At 39.0% G+C, this 21,344-nt stretch overlaps 1 protein-coding gene across 1 annotated transcript in view; it reads left to right on the forward strand.

Annotated features, from left to right (window-relative positions):
• galntl6 (polypeptide N-acetylgalactosaminyltransferase like 6) overlaps nucleotides 1–21,344 on the forward strand; it is a 313,700-nt gene that overhangs the window by 90,713 nt on the left and 201,643 nt on the right. The gene's annotated exons all lie outside the window — the stretch shown is intronic.

The following is a 21,344-nucleotide window of genomic DNA, read 5'->3' on the forward strand; positions in this document are numbered from 1 at the left end:
GGTTTTAGGTCTGGGCAGCTTCCAAGAAAGTGTGTTAAAGCAGCACATGTCCTGCCTAAGCATCTACTGAAACATGAATCACCATGAGGAAACTTTATAGGATTATATAAAGAATATTCAAATATGAAAAAATGTTGCTGATGAGAATTAGACTTAAGTGTCTTACATAAGCCTTTTTTATACCTGGCCTCTTACATAGGCCTCTTCAGTGATTTAATCTTTTTTTTTAGTTTAAAACAGTTTTTGACCAATGAATGTCTATTTTCTGGTCTATTTTCATACACAAGGCGCACAAGATATAGCACATTTTAAGCAACAATAGTATGGAACAAGAGTGTCACCATGTTTCCCTTCTAATTGGGGAAGTTGGGGGAAGCGACCAAGTAAACAAAACTGTAATTCTTAAAATATATATATATATTTTTATTTTAATGTTAAACGAGCGCTGGATGTTAAACTACACAGATTTCTCACGTGAAAACTGTTAATTTGGGTGAGTAAAGAGCTTCTGTTTGTTTACAGTATGCTTAGATTTTCAGTATTTTAGCGCAGTTAGAAGCAGCGCTGGTCACAGTTAGCAGCAGCGGAGCTTGTTTTAATACGGTAAACACGGTGGCCACAGTCCGATATACTCACCTCTGAACAGCGAAAGAGCTAACGCTGCGGTAAGCGGCATACATTTTTGGGAGAATTAGATGATTTTAAGTTTGCCTTATAGTCTAAAAAATACAATACTTAAAATACATTTTGCTGATGAATTGAACAATTAAAAAAGAATAATTCATTTTGGAATTGGTTGCTTATTGTAGCCCTTGTGAAGAGTGGAGTGTTTTAGGCCTGTGTGTGTGTGTGTGTGTGTGTGTGTGTATTACGCGTGTGAGATGATTTTCTGCCATGTTAAACAGAGCCCTGGCTCACTGGCCGTTTCCCTGCCAGACGGTTGATGGCCTCACGTGAGGTCTGGAGTCTCTCTGAACAGATTTCTGACCCGGAGGGAGAATAGCAATGAGCTGGCAGAGCGAATCAGATATGAGCCTACTGGGAGGTCAACTGTAATCCTGTCCCCCTCCTCAGCAGAGCACAGATAGCTTTCACCAGCATCACCACTTTGTCTTCCTGTCCACTGCTCTGTGATTGGACGATGGTGCTGATGATCGTCATGATGATTAGAGTTGGGATGGATATGAGTAGCTACGAATCGTTGAGATCAGTGTGTATGTGATGATAGGTCTCTTCAGGCAGAACAAAAATAGAATAGGCATGCCTTTTTTTAAGTTCTCCAAAATCAGAATAGTGCCCAGCAGGTGGGGATAGTGAGGTATTTATGTCTTGAACCAATGACTGTAATTAGATTTTCAGAAGTTATGTTAGTGTAAAGACCAGAACAACATATATTGTAAGAGTATAGATAGATGTGTGCTGGTATATAACTATAGTAATATTGTTTTGGTAAAACAATTACTTTAATAACATTAGAAAAAAGTTTCATTCATTGAAATAATTTAATTACTTTATTTAAAGGTTAAATAACAATACACAGTGTTGTTATTTTCTGAGGGGGCTGTCTCTGTGTCTCTGAGCTGTGCACCTCAGGCCGGCACAGTTTTGCACAGATATTTCCAGCTACAGCCAAAATCATGCTTTTAATACCAGAAAAAACGGTATTTACTTTTTTAAATTTAAATTTTACATTTAAATTGCCCAAATAAAGGGGTGGGTGGGGACGGGTCTAATGACATTACAGAACCTGTTTAATTTTGCTATATATATTGCAATATCATGCATATCCTGTTCTGTTTTGTGTGGATCAATCAAACAAAAAAAAAAACAGTTAATTTAAAGAATATATATATATATTTTTATGCATATGAGTACTTTTTTAGTCCTCTCTGTTCTTCAGTGGTCACAGGACCACCACAGAGCTGTTATTAGTGTGTTGTGCTGGTAGAGTAAGTGGATCAGATACAGCAGTGCTGCTGGAGTTTTTAAACACTCACTGTCCTTCACTATAGTACACACTCCTACCTACAGCTGAAACACCTTGTAGAAAAAGTAAAGTCAGAGACAGAAGCTCTGATTCTGTAACTGCACAGTTTACAGTGTTTGTCATCAGTGCTCACAGTACGCTGCACATAGTACACTGGTGGTGGACTATTCTCAGTACAGCACTGACACTGAGGTGTTTAAAAGCTCCAGCAGCACTGCTGTGTCTGATCCACTGATACCAACTTAACATTCACCAATACACTAATCATATTCATCACGTTCATATAATACTTGGTGATCCTGCAATATCACAACTACTCATATCAACTCATATCATATTCAAATTGGTTTTGGTTTAAGTAGTGGATAAATAACTTTATGAAAGATTTTACCCTGGGGCTAACTTTCAGTAATAGCTTGTAAATTAGTTTAGAGTGTATCATACTGCAAATAACAGCTTGTTATTATTTTATTTTACTGTACTTTTTAATCTTCATCCAAAGCTGATATACAGTATGTCTGTAGTCTCTATATGCAATATACTGGAGAGAAGTCACCTACAGCTAGCAGACCTCACCTTGTCTTATCTGGATGGCAGCTTTCAAGAGGACTGTCCACATCTGTCAGTCCTCAGGTCAGTGAGACACAGAGGGACATAGAGAGACAGACAGAGAAAGAGAGCGAGCTCTTGTTAGTATGGAGTGAATGGAAGTCTTGACTGACACAGTGTCACGCTACTGTCTTTCATAAGCACAGACACTCAGAAAGAGGGAATATCAAATATACTGTAGTATAAAGTTATTGATTTTGCACAGACCTGGCCATGGGACAGCCCACGGGTTCATGGAAATGTAGAGAGTGCTTTGTTTTTAACCTTTGTTTGCAGTCTGCACTGTGACATTGACAGTCTTAAAGCAAGAAAACTTTAAGAATGAGACTCTTCACACAAACATACTTCTTTATGAGCTGTTAGAAAAGATGAGTGTTTCCTTTTGTTCTGTATTTCGCTACACTTATACACTTTTCTGTAGTTTACTGTAGAGTTCAGCCCTTTTAATAAGGCACAGCAAATACAGAACTCTCTATATTTATTGACCTTCACTATATAACACAACATTGTCCCTGGTGTTCCCTCAAATAATGGACGACCTTGTCTGGATCAACAGTCTCTCGGTAGTGAACAGCACATCAGTAATAATAAAAAGAATAAATATTTCTACATCACTTATTAAGTGCACTTCAAGATGCACCACAGCAATGATCAAATAAAGCTAATATTAATTCAAGACAATAAAAAAAGAGCAAAGAAGATTAAAGGAAGCACAAACAAAGCCAGGATAATTAAAAAAGCAATGAAAGAAAGATACAATTGAAAACAATTTAAATTAAGCAGCTTAAAGACACACAATAAATCAAAGGAACATGATTATACAATAAAAACAAAATAACACTGAAGACTCGTAATGAAACAGGAATATTAAATTATAAAATTGTTGTCAGTGCTGATTATAAAGTGAACCTAACTCTAAAAAAAAAAACAGAGCAGCATTCCCCTTGTAATGGTTAGAGCTTGGAACTATACAACATAGATTTTCACTGAGGAACTAATTTCACTTGGAAAAATCTAAAATTAAGATTACTGTATATTAGAGCTGTACGATAAATTGTATTTTTTTATCTTGCACATCTTGCAATATCTTGCACAAATCAAAAGAGCTGTGATAACATTGTTGGGTGCATAGGGAGAGAGGGCTTCATGCCTAACAAGGCTACAGGCGGAGCAAGGTAAAGCAAGGTATAGTGAGGTAGAATGAGGTAGAGCAATTTAGAGTGGGTTAGTGAGGTCGGGTAAACTGAGATAGAGTGAGGCAGAATGAGGTAGAGTAAGGTTCATGAAGCAGCTTAATGATCTCAAAAAGCAACACATAATGCCATTTTCTGAAAGAAAATCAAAAACAGATAAGAAAACAAAATACAAAGTAATTTCTAAAACATTTAGAAACTTTAGCAGACCACAGTGAGTCACTATTATTCAAAAACTCATTGGTGAACCTTCCCAGGAGTGACCGGCCAACCAACTGAAATTAATCCAAAAGGGCATGAACATCTCATCTAGGAGGTCACAAAAAACCCAGAACAACATTTAAAGGTCTCTCTTGCCTCAATTAAGGTCAGTGTTAGTGATTCAATAATAATAAGAAGAGACTGGGTGAAAATGGTCTCCAAGGCAAAAAAAAACACTGCTGACCAAAAAGAACACAACGACCCATCTCACATTTACCAACAAACATCTTGATAATACCCAGGACTTTGGGTAAATACAGGGCTAGATAGGTTTGGATGTTTTTTTTTTTTTCCATTAATAAATAAAAACATAATTTAAAATGCGTTTTATGTTTAGTCAGGTTATATTTGTCTAATATTAAAGTTTGTTTGACTATATATATATATTAGTGCAAAATTCCCTAATGTAAAGCTCTCAGCTACTCCAGCTCTCATTAAACCTGGACTGCAAATTGCAGAAAAATTCATTCCATGCTTTGATTTTTAATTAATTGTGTCTTCATTATTGAAGCTCACTGTGTCATTTGGGACCCGTGACGGTGCTGTACGCTTTACCACTGAAATGCTAAATGCTCTTTTGTCCTCACTAGTGTCACACATCACTGAGCTTGAACTAAACAAAGCAAATAAATAAATATATATAATTTTTCTTTGTTTGTTTTGCAAAATGATAGCTTAGAGATGATTACAGAGGCATGTGCATCTATGCTAATAGATAGCATTTAATTAGAACATGTAATTAAAGTTCAAGTTTAGACAGCGTTCTAATCGAGTGATATTAAATTGCTGGCATGAAAGATGATATTCAGCCTGACCTTGATACTTAAATGCACAGAAGTGAGTGTTAAATCTTTCTGAAGGCTAATTAAACTCCCATTACCATTACCTTGGCATTAGCTTTGCATGCTAGTAGGCTAATGTGTTGGAAAACATACAGTACACAGAGCTTAAACATGAGCACTGCTTCAATTCCAGCAGATGCAGGAGATTTACTGCTTCCTCAGGGCCAGTAGAGTATTACAGGAGTGTACTCGTGGGACTGCTTTATGGGATGCTGGATTGAGAGAGGAAAGAAAAGAATCAGAAGTAGCAGTGAAAGCACCCTGCTGAACAGCAGCACTCTGCAGCCGCGTGTTTAAATGTGTATGTTGAGGAGGCAGGATTTGTGGTAATTACTGTCCAGCATTTGTCTGCTTTTTCAGGAACATGTCTGCAGTTAATTACTGTGAGCTCTACAGCTCTCTCTCTGCATACAGCATGAAGGGAAGGAACACACTAGGGCTGGAAGAAATGGACAACCTTTATGTCACAAAATATATTACTTAATTTAAGATGCTACAATGAAATACATACTGATAGAGCTGAGCAATATGGTAAAAATACTATATCATCTTATTTAAAGACATTTTCACAGTATTTATCACAATGTTTTTACACACAGTTTCTCTCAGACAGTGTATAGTGAACTTTATTCAGTGTTTCCTGCATGTCATCTGTTTTAACTAGTGGTGTCAATCAATCACAACAATATTCTGTCATTAACTGCGATTGATAACACTTGTTCTTCTTAAAACTGAAGTTTTTATAGTGGATATTTAAATATAAATAAAAGAATGAATGAAAAAAATGTAATTACTTAAAATACTAGTATATACTTGTCTGTTTGAGGGGAGATAAAGCCAATGTGGGGCGCTGGAGTAAAAAATCTATGACAAATTGTATAGAATAAACTTTTTGTACTTTATTGTAAACATCTCAGCTTGGTTTTAAGGATTTTTGAATTAGAATTAGAACTTAATTTGCTGAGTATAAAAGAGCATTTTCACACCTGTAGTTTCTATAGTTTCTATGGTCCGCATCAGTTGATGCGTTTGTTTACTTGGAGTGTTTTTCTCTCTGTTTGGTTTGGTTTCACACAGGCATAAACTTAAACTAAACGCACCAAAATGTGCACCAATAAGCCACGCGGGCACATTGTCTCCTTTGATTGGTCAGAGCTGTCTGGCATGAGCAAGAAAGTAAATATACAAATAAGATTCTGTGTTCCAGCTATCTAACTAGTATATCTGCACAGTACAGTGTGAAGCTGCATTAACACAGAACCCGGAAAAGTGTCCGTCTGGCTTTTAAACACAATGTTTTCAACGAGACGTGCAGTGGAGAGTACCGTGGCTGCAAGGAGTGAACGCTGCACATACTGCACTTTTAGTGTGTAAACAGCATGGAGCAGCAGAGACAGCGTTTGTTCATAGCAGTAAATTATCTGGCCAATATATTGGATTAAACTGCGAAGAAATATATTTAATAGCTGGTCAGATCAAAACCAGTCAACCAGTTGGGGTCAAACTTGGTGACATAATTAATTAAGTTAAAATAATAATAATAATAATAACGCATTACTGATAACAAATTAATTGCATGCGTTAACTCTTTATCAGTGACAGCCATATATTTTTTAAATAATAGATATTTGATATCAACATATTTGATATTTAAACAGTATTGAGTGATAAAGTGGATACTTCTAAATCAACAAAATGCAGTTTAGTTATCTTGTGTGAAAAAAAAACTTAAAAGTTAAAAAAAGGTCAAATCAGGTGCTGTACATCATTTTATTTGAGCATATTATGACCAAAAGGGCCAGTTAATGTCAACAGAAGATAAATGAATGAAAAACTGTTTAAGTTAAGATGATCAATAAACCAGGAGGAACCCATTTATTCTACAGGTCAGTCTCATAGGGACAAACTTTGCGCGTTTTAGTTTAAGTAATTAATCCAGCTAAATCATGTGATGGAATGGCTTTGATTAGGCTTACAAACATTGATCTGTCGACCGCTCCCGAGTCCAGAGAGCTTAGGGCACATTAGTTCTCCGGAGCTGCAGGAACTATTAGACCACAGCTTTTACCTCCAGCATTATTCATTGCTAAGAAATCGTGGACATTTTAGGGCAATTTACCCACAAACTCTACTTGAACGTTACTTGAAATGGCTCTTACCTAACAGCCAACACATAGCATGAAATTAGCTTTCCAATGGATTTTTCTGCAGAGCTGTATTTGCCTCGCATTTGCTTTTCTTATCGTTTCTCTAAACGAAGCCCGGAAAAGCTGCTGAGTGAATTATCTGAAATATAAAAGAAAAGAAAACTTTTTCACGTTTAATCTTTCTCTGTGCGCATTCGGATATATGATGTGTTTTGTACGTCTGCACACTTTTCACAGAGCTGCTGATAAGGGCCGGATAAAAAAAAAAAAAAGAAAAAAACAAAAGAAGAAGAAAAAAAGGCTCTTTTTCAGGTGATTTCCAGCAGTGCTGAGTGAAGTGGCTCACATTGTGCAGGTGTCAGCTTTCAGAGCGAGTTAGGGTGATTGTAATAATTACATTGTCTTTAATTGTCAAGGACTCAAAGGGGCTTGGCAAGCAAATCGCCCGATACCCCGCTGTCTGCGTCACAACTTATGTGTGTCAGAAAGCTGTAGCTCCTGAAAAGCTTATTACTGCAGAGATTTTATCATGCAGCACTCCACCTCGTTTGTACAGAATAGCTCAAGGACATTCCCCTGTGCTCTGGCGGGGAACATGTTTAGCTTGCAAGATTCGCTTCTGTCATACACAAAATGTGCGGTGAGGTAATCGTTCACTGTCAAGGTATGCCAGCAAAAAACTGCGTCTGAGAAACTGTGTGTGTGTGTGTCTCCATGTGTGCACATGCACTGTAAATGTCACAACACAATAAACTTGTTTATCTACTGACTTTGCTTATTCTCAGCTATTAGCCTCAGGTAACCACAAAGCTGTTTTTTATGTCCTTAAATGGCAGAATCTCATGTGTAGCTCCATTCTGCAACTCCTCACACTCATAACTACACAATTCATAGTTATTTTTTATTATATGTTTCAGATAATCTGTCTTACTTAATGTATTTCCATGCAATACCATTTGTCAGTATGTCTATATTTTAAGTAATTGTGTGTATTGTATATATTGTGTTAATTGTAATGTTGTAAATATTGTTCTCTGCACAATTGTGGAAACCTGCACTCTGTTTTTCACTCACATGTACACCTGTACTCTCAAAAAGTGTTGAATCTTGATCTTGAATCTAAAATGAATAGTTAAGTAATCAGCTGGTAGTTTAAAGAAATTCTGTAGCACAAAATGTTGTAAATATGATTTAGGTTAGATATTATTTAGGTACATATTTGCAGGCAACCAGCCAAAATGTTCCAAGTTTGCTCTCCAACAAACACTGGATGTAAAATGCCACCAACTTCTTTGTGAATACACATCTGCAGAAAGCTTGTAATCAGTTTTAAATATTGATAGATCTTCATTTAATTTGAATGCACAATCAGAGGGATTTACAGCACATTCATCTGTAAGTACAAACACATTTCTGCAATCGTTTTGCACATTGCTGTCTTAATTGAAAGTAAAATAATACTGCAAAGTAGTATTTCCACATGTTAACAGTATTACAATTCCATGACTTAGTTTTTAATAAAAAGTTGTTTTTGATTATGATTGGGTATTTAAATGTTGTTTTTACCATTAGCCTTGCTTTTTCCATTGTAAATTTAAAAAGCACACATCAAATATCAGACATACAGTAAGTGATCATAAACCATATTCACTTTTTTTATTACAACTTACAACAGTTAAGAGGTCCTTTTGACTGTTTTTTATGTATGTGATAGCTTGGTATATCTATGTCTAACTTTTACAATTTTAGTGCGCAATTTAATGTGACAATGGAAATTGATATTATCATATCAATGCAAAAAAAAAAAAAAAGTCATGACTATTTTATTTTAGAAGTCTGTGATGGTCGGTGTCTCATTCTTCCTAGAAAATACCATCATGGCTGGACAGGACTCCTTATGAAGATGAAGTTAAAATACTTTATTAAATAAAGGATTCATACACAGTGGTAGGTAGTAGTGAAGGGCAGGCAAAATCAGAGTCAGTAATACACAAAAACAAGGTCAAAAGTAACGGATAGGCAATAACAAGCAAGGAGTAATGCTTTGTAAAGTGGGTAAGCCAAACAATTATCGGCGAGGTGTGTGTGAAATGAAGGTGTATATATACTGAGGTGAACAGGTGAAATCAATACTCAGATGATTGACTTCCTGGTGGTGTGTGCAGAGTTATGTGATTGCTTCAGGGAGTGATGTCAGTGTTTGATGCATTCTGGGTATCGTAGTCCAGATGTTGGAGATCGCAGGTAGAGCTAAATGTGGGAGAGACAGGAATGCTTTCGGCACCAGGCAGGACAAATACACCTTGTGGACAAAAGTATTGGGACACCTGTTCGTTCTTTGTTTGTTCCAAAGTCAAGAGATATAAAGATGAGTATGTGAGAGAGTTTGCTGTGTGCATTTGCGCATCTGTGTCAGCAGTGCCTGCAGCTTAATGTACCTGAATGTGTTGAATAAAATAATTATTATTTATTCATTAAAATAAAGCAGCTGAACACAAACAAGTGAAAACTGTGCCAATACAATATTATTTGCCCAAAATTGCCATGAATTTAAATGATCATGATATTCAATATTATTAATTATCCTCCAAGTTGGAGTTTGAAGACAGCGGTGGCAGTAGATGAGATTAGCCTTATCGAGATGTACTTGTCTTTTCTGCTGTCTCTGCAAGGCTTCTCTCAGGGTGGGGGTTGCAAATGCCAGACGCTCTCTGGAGTGACCTGAGATGGGATTGATTGGAATGGGTAAAAGAGACAGTGATGTACTCTTTGTCACTTCCTCTCCCCCCCGGCTCCTCCGCAGCACCACAGCTTAAAGCAAAATCCAATTCTCTCGTCAGCTGCCTCAGAAATGCTGTCAATACTCATAAGCCTGAACTTACTATTGAAGTTTCTGCTCTTGTCGAGCGGGACGGGGCTGGCACGTATTGGCTGAGTTAGCTAGCCTGTCCATCTTAAGCCAGAACACAATACTCTGACATGTATTGTCTTTGTGACAAGACTTTAAAAAAAGGGGCCTGATACGATAATTGCATTACTGAAATACTGTATGATAAATTAACTTGAAGATCATTTTTACTGTGCATGATATTGCCTGTTGTGTTTATGCAGGCTGATGGATGGTGGGGTGAGAGGATGGGGGATGGTGGGGTGAGAGGATGGTGGATGGTGGGGTGAGAGTCTGGTGCATGGTGGATGGTGGGGTGATGAGAGGCTGGTGCATGGTGGATGGTGGGGTGAGAGGCTGGTGCATGGTGTAGTGAGAGGATGGTGGATGGTGGGGTGAGAGTCTGGTGCATGGTGGATGGTGGGGTGAGAGGCTGGTGGATGGTGGGGTGAGAGGCTGGTGCATGGTGGGGTGAGGCTGGTGCATGGTGGATGGTGGGGTGAGAGGCTGGTGGATGGTGGGGTGAGAGGATGGTGGATGGTGGGGTGAGAGGCTGGTGCATGGTGGATGGTGCGGTGATAGGCTGGTGGATGGTGGGGTAAGAGGCTGGTGGATGGTGGGGTGAGAGGCTGGTGGATGGTGGATGGTGGGGTGAGAGGCTGGTGGATGGTGGGGTGAGAGGCTGGTGGATGGTGGGGTAAGAGGCTGGTGGATGGTGGGGTAAGAGGCTGGTGGATGGTGGGGTGAGAGGCTGGTGGATGGTGGGGTGAGAGTCTGGTGGATGGTGAGGTGAGAGGCTGGTGAATGGTGGGGTGAGAGGCTGGTGCATGGTGGGGTGAGAGGCTGGTGGATGGTTGGGTTAGAGGCTGGTGGAAGGTGGATGGTGGGGTGAGAGGCTGGTGGATGGTGGATGGTGGGGTGAGAGGCTGGTGGATGGTGGGGTTAGAGTCTGGTGGATGGTGGGGTGAGAGGCTGGTGCATGGTGGGGTGAGAGGCTGGTGGATGTTTGGGTGAGAGGCTGGTGGATGGTGGGGTGAGAGTTTGGTGGATGGTGGGGTGAGAGGCTGGTGGATGGTGGGGTAAGAGGCTGGTGGATGGTGGGGTGAGAGGCTGGTGGATGGTGGGGTAAGAGGCTGGTGGATGGTGGGGTGAGAGGCTGGTGGATGGTGGGGTGAGAGGCTGGTGGATGGTGGGGTGAGAGGCTGGTGGATGGTGGATGGTGGGGTGAGAGGCTGGTGCATGGTGGGGTGAGAGGCTGGTGGATGTTTGGGTGAGAGGCTGGTGGATGGTGGGGTAAAAGGCTGGTGGATGGTGGAGTGAGAGGCTGGTGGATGGTGGATGGTGGGGTGAGAGGCTGGTGGATGGTGGGGTTGGAGGATGGTGGATGGTGGGGTTGGTGGATGGTGGGGTAAGAGGCTGGTGGTTATCAGGACTAACATTCCTCGGCTCCTGCGACTTGAGAGACATCCTTTAGGATTCGATTAATCTGCTCGACCTTTTGGCCTTTTGTTCCTCCAGCCAGAAGCAGCACACATGCCCTCTTACACCATCCGATGGAGCACAAATTCTCCAAAGCCCATGCTGCCCGTCTGCCCACTGCTGCGGCGCTCTGCGAGGAGTCCATCGTGATGATGGCTATTGCAGGCCTTTCTTGGCTAATAAAAGCTTAATGTGAGCAAGAGGCTGAACTACTTACAGCTGCAGGACTGGACCTCAGCCTCCTCCAAGGGCACTGTTATCACACTTCTCCACCTTGACCACAATGAGAATCAGCACTATTGTGCTACAGGCTCTTCTGCTCTATAGATTAGCTGCTTCTTCCTCAGCTTCAGGCAGCTCTACTGTGGATCTGCTTTATGATTATGTCCTTTCCAGAAATATTCCCTGCAATGCTGGTTGTCTGTGTATAATCTGATGGGAAGTTTTGGTAATGCTTATTTATTTATTTATTTAGTGTTATGCAAGAGGAAGCAATACATTTCTTTTTGAACTGGACTTCCTGTGAAGATGACATTCGCTTGGCTTCAATGAACAATGTGACGTAATAGTAAAGAAAGAGAACAGCTGCAGCTTTGTTCACTTTTTCACGTACATGGCTCATCGAAGCTGGGCGAACTCCATGGCTGAAAGAACTACAGGACAATGCCTTTGATTGGACAGGCAAACGAAACCTCAGAAAGTTTGCCAGCTTGTAGATTTGCTCTGGCATTTTTTTAGCTTCTTACAACATTCGCAATTTGTTTTTCACAACAAGTATGCAGAGGTCTTTAGGGTGCTTTCACACCTGCTTTATCATTTGGTCTCAAGTTGTGTGAAATGTACCATGAATAATGGCTCAGAATAGTGTTTTCATATCTGTAGTTTGTTTCTCTGGGCTGAATCATTTCACAAGTTTATCTTGTAGTATTTTCCCTCTTGAATTGGTTTGGTTTGTTTTCACACATGGAAAACCACAAGTCCAACAAAATGTTCATCTGCTTATTGGCGAGAGCCATCTGGGGCTGTGTATAAATGTATGCATATGTATGCAGTGTGAAACTGCTTTCACACTGAATTTAAATTTAAAGCTGCTGCTGCTGCTGCAAAAAAAAAACTATTGTCTTCATTGGGAAGCACAGCAGATGCACAGAGTGACGTAGAGTTCAAATGATTTCAACTATTGTGCTCTACAGATCTACAAATAGCCAAAATACAATTACTGTTTTTACAACTACCAAAACTAACCGATCAGCCAGACCAAATAGTGCTGGTGTAAAAACACCCTAAAAGAGGGGGTTTTATTTTATTTCCACTGAAAAAAATGGCTCATTTCATCTGCAAAGTGTAAAACCTTTCTAGAATTAGAAATTACAGAAAGTTGAGACAGGATATTATCACATATTAAACAATACAAGAAGAAAATGAAATGGTGTTGTGCCCAAATCCAACTCAGCAACAGTTTGGATGTAAACACTTATGTTTGTGACTCTTGTACCTACTATATCTGTAATTTAGGAGTGTGCGGTATCAAACACAACATATTTGTCATAAATTTATGTTAATAGCAGCATCTGTGTTGAAAGCAGTTTATTCTGTATTAGGTTTGCTATTTAGTGTAATGTTTAGAAAGGACATTAGTTTAAGAATTTGACACCACATTCTACAAACTAATCAATGTGAAGTACAGAGAGACTCAACCCATGTAGTAGATTGTGACAGGACATTGAAAAGTTCTAGGTGCTAAGCCACTAAACTGAAGAGTGGAACCAAGCCTAACACCTAAACACCTGAATGTTGGTCTGGAGGTTGCTATGCTACACCACACATAACATTTTTCATTAAGGGCAAAAAGACCATTTTCTGTGACCCAATTTGACTTGTAGCAAACTGCAAACGAAACATCTTTTGAATTGCTTTTATGACTAATAGTTGTCCTGTCGACATATTGTCCCACTGGAGCTGTGGATCTCTGCAGTTCCTCCAGAGTGACCATGGGCTTCTTGGCTGCTTCTCTAGTTAGCACTCTGCTTTCCTGGGTTGGGCAGTGTATGTAGGCCCTTCTTCGTAGGTTTGCAGTTGTGGCATACATTGTTCAATAGAAGAGAAAACACTAGAGTTACTTTAGAACTTGGAATTCACTGCTCCACAAAGCACATCCATCCTTCTTTCCATTCCAGCAAACCACCATTTGATCTGAGTGAATAGCTTCTCTATGAGTTCCATTCTTCAGCGCAATTCCAGCCCTTCAGAATGACTTCTCTAAAGCTGTCAGGCTCTCTGTCTTTCCTGAAGCACTGGCCAAATGAAGGGTGAGGACATTTGTGTGGTGGTGCCCCTGGAGAGAGACATGTGCTGTCGCGAGCTCCGGGTGACCTTATCACACGTCTGGGGCGTAATTCCTGCTGTGACAGGGCTGCATCCTTCAGAGACGTCCTGCTGATTGATAGAGGTGCAGAGAGCCCAACCATCAGTCATCCTGGACACACACACGATAGGAATGATGGGAGCTTCTCTCCTTTTCCTGTCACAGCTTCCATCAAACGGCTTCATACTGTCCCTCTCAGAGGCTTTCTCATACAGAAAAGTTCTGTCACTGCAGGCTTGAAAAACTGTGGTATTGCACATTTTACTGTTTCCGGTACATAAAATGTGTTTAACACGCGTACAACAAGAATTTGTTGGCTGAAAATCATGCTAAGTATGTGCAAATAGGTAAAATCTAATTCATGATTTTAAGGACTAGGGGTATCCAAAAAGCATAAAAGTATTAATTCTCTTAATTAATTAATCATGGGAGTGTTTTGGGCGTAAAATAAAATAAACCAATCAGTGTGCCAGTTGTCATTCCCTTTAAGAGGCAGGTGAGCTCTGACTTTGGTGCGTTCATATCTTAACAATGCAGCATTAACACCTGCGTGTTCATGCTGTGAAGATACAATAGCAGCTCATTAAAGGGAACAGTAATAATTTGTTATTCTTTATTCTGTTTATTGTTAAGTTAAAAGTCAGGTTTGTGCTCTGCAGTGTGTCTTTGTGTGTTTAATGAGTGGGGGTGTACACAGCACTCATGGAACACCTATAGGAACGGACTCTGATGATTGACTGTTGTCAGGGTTTTAATCAGTAAGTGGAGCAAAATATATAGAAACACGTCAGAAATTTACCTGAACGCACCTCACTTCCAGACCACCACACCCATCAGTGTAGATTTATTCCTAAACTCTGCCTCTATTTTCACGGCGCAGGTGCAAGGCTTGAAAATAGACTGTTGACGGGGTGTAAGATACCAATGAGCATTGTTTAGTGTCCTTAGTGTTGCAGCTACTTGAGCTAAGTTTTGCTTTTCTTTGACCTGTAGTCTTGTGCCTCCAATCCACGTTTTTTTAATAAAGTAAAGCAAAAACAATAAATTAATACAATGGCGAAACAGAGAAATCAGTGTAAATCTGAAAAAAAAAAACTGTGTTTGGAATTCATTCTTCTGTTAAAGGTTTCTTTTTCTTTGGTTTTGTCCAAAATATTTAATTTTACGGTATCCCTATTAAAAACAGTTTATTAGATTGTCAACCAATGATTCCAAACTGCTTTTTCTGTTGGTCTCCAGCAGTGCACAGTTGTACCAAACCTGTCTAGCTCCTCATCCTCTTACCCATCCCCAAATCCAGTAATTAGTATCTGGACATTATGATTCACCAGCAGAATCCTCTCAATTACACTGAGCTACACTCATTTTCTCCTCAGCCTTTCATTTTACATTTGCAATAGTTGCCAAAACACATTTCAAGCAAGTTCATTGGCAGGTCATCTGAGTCAGTGAAGGAAAATGAGGCCATAGAGGTTAGAGTACAGTGTGCCAGCGTGGGCTGCAGAGGGTCGCAGAAGAGCCAGTGCTTTGCCTTGAGGTGATCCTGACATGGTGCTTTCTTCTACTGCTGCTTGTCAATAGGTCATTAGAATTATTTAGCTGTCTTGCATTTGTCATGAATCTGTAGATAAATTCATCACCTGCTGTCTGCACAAAGGCATGCTGATTGGCCTCGCTGTACACTGGATGGCACATAGTATATAACATAAAGGATACACAGACTCAAACTAGTATATCATTTTATTTCTAAAAATCCACCTATTTAGCTGCTACTCAGCTGTATATCCCCTTGTGTCACTAGTGATGCCACAACACAAGGAGGGTGTAGAGTAGTACATGCCTCCTCAGACACATGTGAAATCAGACTCTGCCTCTTTTTAAACTGCTGCTGATGCAGCATTGCCAACTAGCATCACAGGGCTAACACTCGTAGGAAAGCGCAGCAACTCAGTTCTGATACAACAGCTCACAGAAGCAGCCTTGTGCTGATCGACATCACCCTAGGAGTAATGAAGGGAAAAAAGTGCACCATCTACCCACCCAGAGAGAGCAAGGCAAATTGCGTGCTCTCAGAACTCCAGCAGCTAATGGCAAGCTGCATGACCGGGATTCGAACCAGTGTTCTCCTGATCATAGTGGCAGCACTTTAGACCGTTGGACAACTCGGCACCCAATAAATCGGATAATGATAAAAAAATTGAGTGATACAGCAAATTAAATTGAAAAGTTATTATCTATGTTAAATGTTCTATTATCTATGTTCTGTGTCGCGACCTGCAGAAACCCTGCAGTAATGTAAAATAGATTAAGATCATTGAATTAGGATTTCCTTCTAATTTCATTCAATTCTTCTACGCACTGTTATGTGGCTTAACTCTTTTTGGTCTGTCTGATCTAGACCTAGTCACGAACGGTGCACTGACCTGTGGGGATATGTGTGTATTTAGCATGCCAGGGTATTGAATCCTGTTGACCTTAAGAATAATTCAGAAACCAGTGATGTTTAATTACAGGATTGATATCATTTTTGTCTTCAGAAAAATACATTTATCTTTGGTTTTGGACACTTTGGGTTCCTCAAAGGGTTGGGCGATAAGGCCCTAAAATAATATCTCGATATTTCATGGTATGTTCACAATAACAATACTCTTGGCGATATGACAAATCACTGAATAAAAAAAAAACTAAAAAAAAAAAACTAAAAAAAAAAAAAAATATATATATATATATATATATATATATATTTAAGAAAACACTGCTGCAACAAAATAAAAATGTAATTTTATTATTGCATGTGATATGATATGTTACACCCCTAACTGAGATATTAAGAATTTTATCAGATTTGTAACAGAAGTCAATGATCCAGAATATCATGATACTGATAATGGAATCCAAATATCTCCTAGTAGATATATAATGGGAAATAAGAAAAGTGTAATTTTTGATGTGATAATTAGGGGTGGGTGATATGGCACCATATTTCAGGGTAGAATATTGTTCACCATATAAAAAAAATGTTGGCACTATTATTATGATATGATATGATATGGCACACACTTTATAAACTTTACGATTTTGTGTGATATCTCAGAGGAAAAGTTTGGTTTATCAAGATTTTTCTTAAAATACTTGAAACAAAATGTATAAAAATAAATCAATGTGAAGTTCTACTCTTCTGAATTTTAAAATACCCTGATTCTGTCAGTGTTTTTATGTTTTTTTTTTTTTTATCTTTTTCTGTTATCGATTTTGATGGTCCACGATAGATACTTTGTGGATTAATTCTCATCTTATATTTAATTCAGATTCTTTTAAAATATGGATTAAAAGGTTCAGGTGATGATGCGGAGGAGATATCCATGACTTTCTATGTAGTAGCCTATTTTCCAGACCATCAGGGGGCTCTGAATTATTCAGTAGCATCAGCGCGCTTATTAAGGTGATCAGCAGCTAGTCTCTTTAAAAAGCTGTAAACCATTAATCAATCATTACTGCAGCAGTGGCTCCATTATTTACATCATTACCAGACCACTACCTCTTATCAGCCATTTCCTTAGCTGGCAGATACTCATGCTCAGGCTGTAAGTAGCGACTAATACTGCCAATAGGAAGAAATTATAGATGTTGGGAATTATGTATATCGATATATATATGATTGGACAGTGTGTTTCTAATTTATCTGATTCTAAAAACAGATTAGATCATATTTGGGATTTCTGTTAAAGCGGTTCGATCACAGAAAGCTTCAGCTGACACACGGCTACAGCCTCTCACACACATTAGCAACCTGTTTTCAGAACAGTCTGGTTTTTTTTCAGTGCTTCTGCTGTTCAAACTTGTAAATCTAATGCACCTCATGGAGGAAAGAGAGTAAAGATCGTAACCCCACTAACTGGATTCCCCTTTTCAGAGTACATATTTTCACCATATATACAGTGAGTAGCTATCAGCACAGCATTAACTGTCAGAAAACAATGTTTTTTGATTGTATTTTTTTGGTTGTTTCCACTTTTAACTCCACAGTTCAATTCTGTACCTACAGGGATTTATATACACAGTGTTTTTAATGGGGTTAATTCTAAAGAGTGAATTAAATTTCATTTTGAGAAACTTTGTGAGTATATGACACATTACACAAGCCCTGCACTACCATTTATTTTTTTTAGGCCATGCATTTTAATTATATTTTTATATCATACGGTTTTTCAAGATTCTGGTGGCTTCACAGTATATCACCGTATTTTTATTTTATCTATTTATTTCTTATTTTTTTCCATGGCTGGGCTTTCATATAAGTTTGTGATTTACTCTACTGTTAGGAGTACATATAATATCAATAACAAATAACAACACTACGGCTTTAAATTAAGGCTTTGATTACTATTTGGGTTTACTTTGTCCCAAGAAATTAACAATATATAAAGAAATCAGACTTTATTAGCAGAAAAACAGATGAAGAATTAAACAACACTCTAAATGGACTTAAAATACTCAAAGACCTAAAATATTCAAAGAGATATTTCTCTATAGCTCTATTGCACAAGTTAAAACAAGTTTAATATCAAATTACAATTGTTATTATTAAAGCCACAAAATCAGCCACGATTTCCTTCTTTCTCCAGTCATCAAATAAATTCAGTTTAGTGTGCATTTAAATGATCCTGCAAGCTACAGTATTAATATATTTAAAAGGGCTGTAGTTACTGCTCTTGAAGGTTTTTTTTTTTTTTTTTTTTTTTTTAAGTTTTGAAGTATCCAAAGTTTTTTTTATGGAGTTTTATGACCTAAATAAATAATTCTGTACCCAGGACTGATTCTTGCCTCGTCTAGGGGACGAGAGGAACTTTTTCCGAGCTGTGGATTGATTTTTTTTTTGTGAATAATTGCTGTATGTTGTTTTTCTATTTTACTCAAATTAAAACACCCATACAGTAAGGAACAGCAGCAGGAGCTCCTCAGATAAAGAGCTGTTCTCATTTTTCTCATTATGCATATGACTCCACAGAGCAGAGTGGCTAAATGTCATTATAAAGTTCTCTGTTACCTGGGTTGTTGGCCAGTATAAATTTGCTCAGTGGTGATGACTAACTAGTCTTTAGTATTCAGTGTTTCACAATAGCAGCACTCCAGTGTGTAACTGGGGCTCGAGGATTGATTAATCATGCAACCTTACTGTGTTCCTCGAAGCCACAGGAGGACCAAACACCAGCTACAACACTTTTAGACTTAATGTATTTAAATAATGGAATCAGTGAGCAGTGTTTCTGTGTCGGAGACAGAGTTTGAGTTATTACTGGAATAAATCAGTGCTGCATTTCTAATAGTTCAGTCTGCACTGATAAGAGGTGTCTGGCGCTACGCAGCAGCTCATCCCAGGTCATTGTGTTATGAATCTCAGCAGGGCTGATAGCCTGCCCACAAGTCTCTCAGCATGATGACTCTTATCATGGCAACTTTAGAGAGGGACCCCCTAACGAGATCCTCTTCTATCTCAAAATTAGGGCGGGTTATCTTCAAGAGCAGCCGACCGGAGGGAAAAACCATCACAATTATCATATCGCCGCCGTTTATCGATTCCGCCCGGCCGCAGAGAAAGAGGAGGCGACAGAGGAACACCCTTACTCCAAATAAAAAACTTCTATAATTTACCAAGTCACCTTTTTCCTGCTGAAGAATGGCTAGAAATTATTCTCCATTTAGAGCAATCTGTGCCCCTGCTCAATACAAAGCCATTATTGCCCTGGAGAAACAGAGTGACATCTCTGTAGAGTGCCGGCTGCCGTCCTCACGTGGGAGTGTGAAAGCAGCCGTGATGGATGTTGCTCAGATGTAATGACTGAACGTGTGGCTTGCTCCATCTCAGAGGAGGAGGTTGAAACCATTGTGTGGTGGGTGGTTATCAGTACCCAGTTCACTCTGTATTGTCAACTGAAATCGAGCTGGGAGAATAAATTGCCTCCTGTATTGGGGCTCTGAAAGAAGCTCACAAATTGAAAATTGTAAGGAGGAAAAAAAATAAATACATATATAAAGGTTACCCACAGCTGTGCCTGGCACGGTTAGTTATTTCTGCAATAAACAGATGCTCAACAATACAGCCAGTGCAACTTTTGTGAGGGTTGAATGCAGAGGATTGTTTGTTTGCCCCGTGTCTGCTGCCAGCTCTGCAAGTCTCTAGATGGATCATGGACTGCCCTGAATGCTTCTGATTGTTTAATGAGCTGCTAATTACAAGCAGTAGCCGCTCCATTCAGTGATAAATCCAGTCCAGCTGCTAATACCACTGGCAGAGTGAAGTGTTGTTTCCCAGCAGAACCCGGACAAAGCTAAAATAATACTTCATCAAGCCACACTGTGTGATACACATTCCTCTCTGGCCCACTCTGCAGCATACACAGACACACTGCTGACATCCTGCTACTGAAATGATTATTTATTATATCAGGAGAGGGCTTGAATACATTGCTGTATTAAAAATACCAACTTATAATTTGGGGAATGACAATGTTTTTGGTTAATGTCCACACAACAACTAAAATATGTATTAAAAAATGTATATTTTTATTGTCTAAACACCAGCCTCTAGTCCTGATGTCTATAGCAGAAATAAAGAGTACTTCCAAATTGTATATAACCCTTATGTAAAGGATAAATGCCTTTAATGAAATTTCAAGTGTTTTGCGGTATTGATGCTTGTGCTGAGTTCATGTACAATTCTGTTTAGCCTACCTGAGCAACTCAGCCGATTGATCACACATTACAGGACAACACAGGACATAATGGAGTCACAGAGACATCTTGTGTCGGTCATGGATTTTGCTTAGTTTTTATTACAGACTTTTGCCTGAAATAAAGAATGCAGCTTTCAGTGTTACAAAGACAAGTAACACCAATGGCCAGAGTAAGAGGTTCTCTTTTAAAGAACTTGGAAACAGTGGTCTTTTGTCTGGTTAAAATGTTTATCGTGTTGGTGACTAACCTTTTAGAAATGATAATAGCACCAAAAAGGTCTATGAGACATGATGTATTTGCAAGAACCTGGCAATATAGTATGCATCACTTTACAGAAGATACAATTCAATATTGTAAAATAAAATTACTTATTATCCAGTCAGAACAGTGGGATCAAAAAGTACAACACTGCCCTCTAGTGCTATGGGTTAAAAACAACACAAAATGAGCCACTGTCTGCCACCAATCTTTACATCAGTGTTGGTTTTTTAGTTCTTAATTACGTTATCTGGTGCGCCTTATGTATGAATTTTAATAGTCAGGTATTAATAAGCAGTAAAGCCACTCCAGTAAAGTACAGCTTTATAAGGGCCCCCGGAAGTTTCTCCAGCACTAAGGCTGGGTGCAGCAGCATTAGCATTAGCCGCTAACCGCAGCGCTAGCTCTTTCTCCATTCAGAGGTGAGTAAATTAGACTGTATTCTATGTGTTAAACAAACTACGTGGGATAAACAGCTAGCTGATAGTGCCCTGGCTTACAAGAAAACTCATGGTACCTCAGTGTAGGACTATCAGGCAGCATTAGTAATGGAGAAACTTTGACAAAATATTGGAAAAATA

Source organism: Astyanax mexicanus, chromosome 7 (genome assembly GCF_023375975.1).
Source record: "Astyanax mexicanus isolate ESR-SI-001 chromosome 7, AstMex3_surface, whole genome shotgun sequence".
Lineage (NCBI taxonomy): Eukaryota > Metazoa > Chordata > Actinopteri > Characiformes > Acestrorhamphidae > Astyanax > Astyanax mexicanus.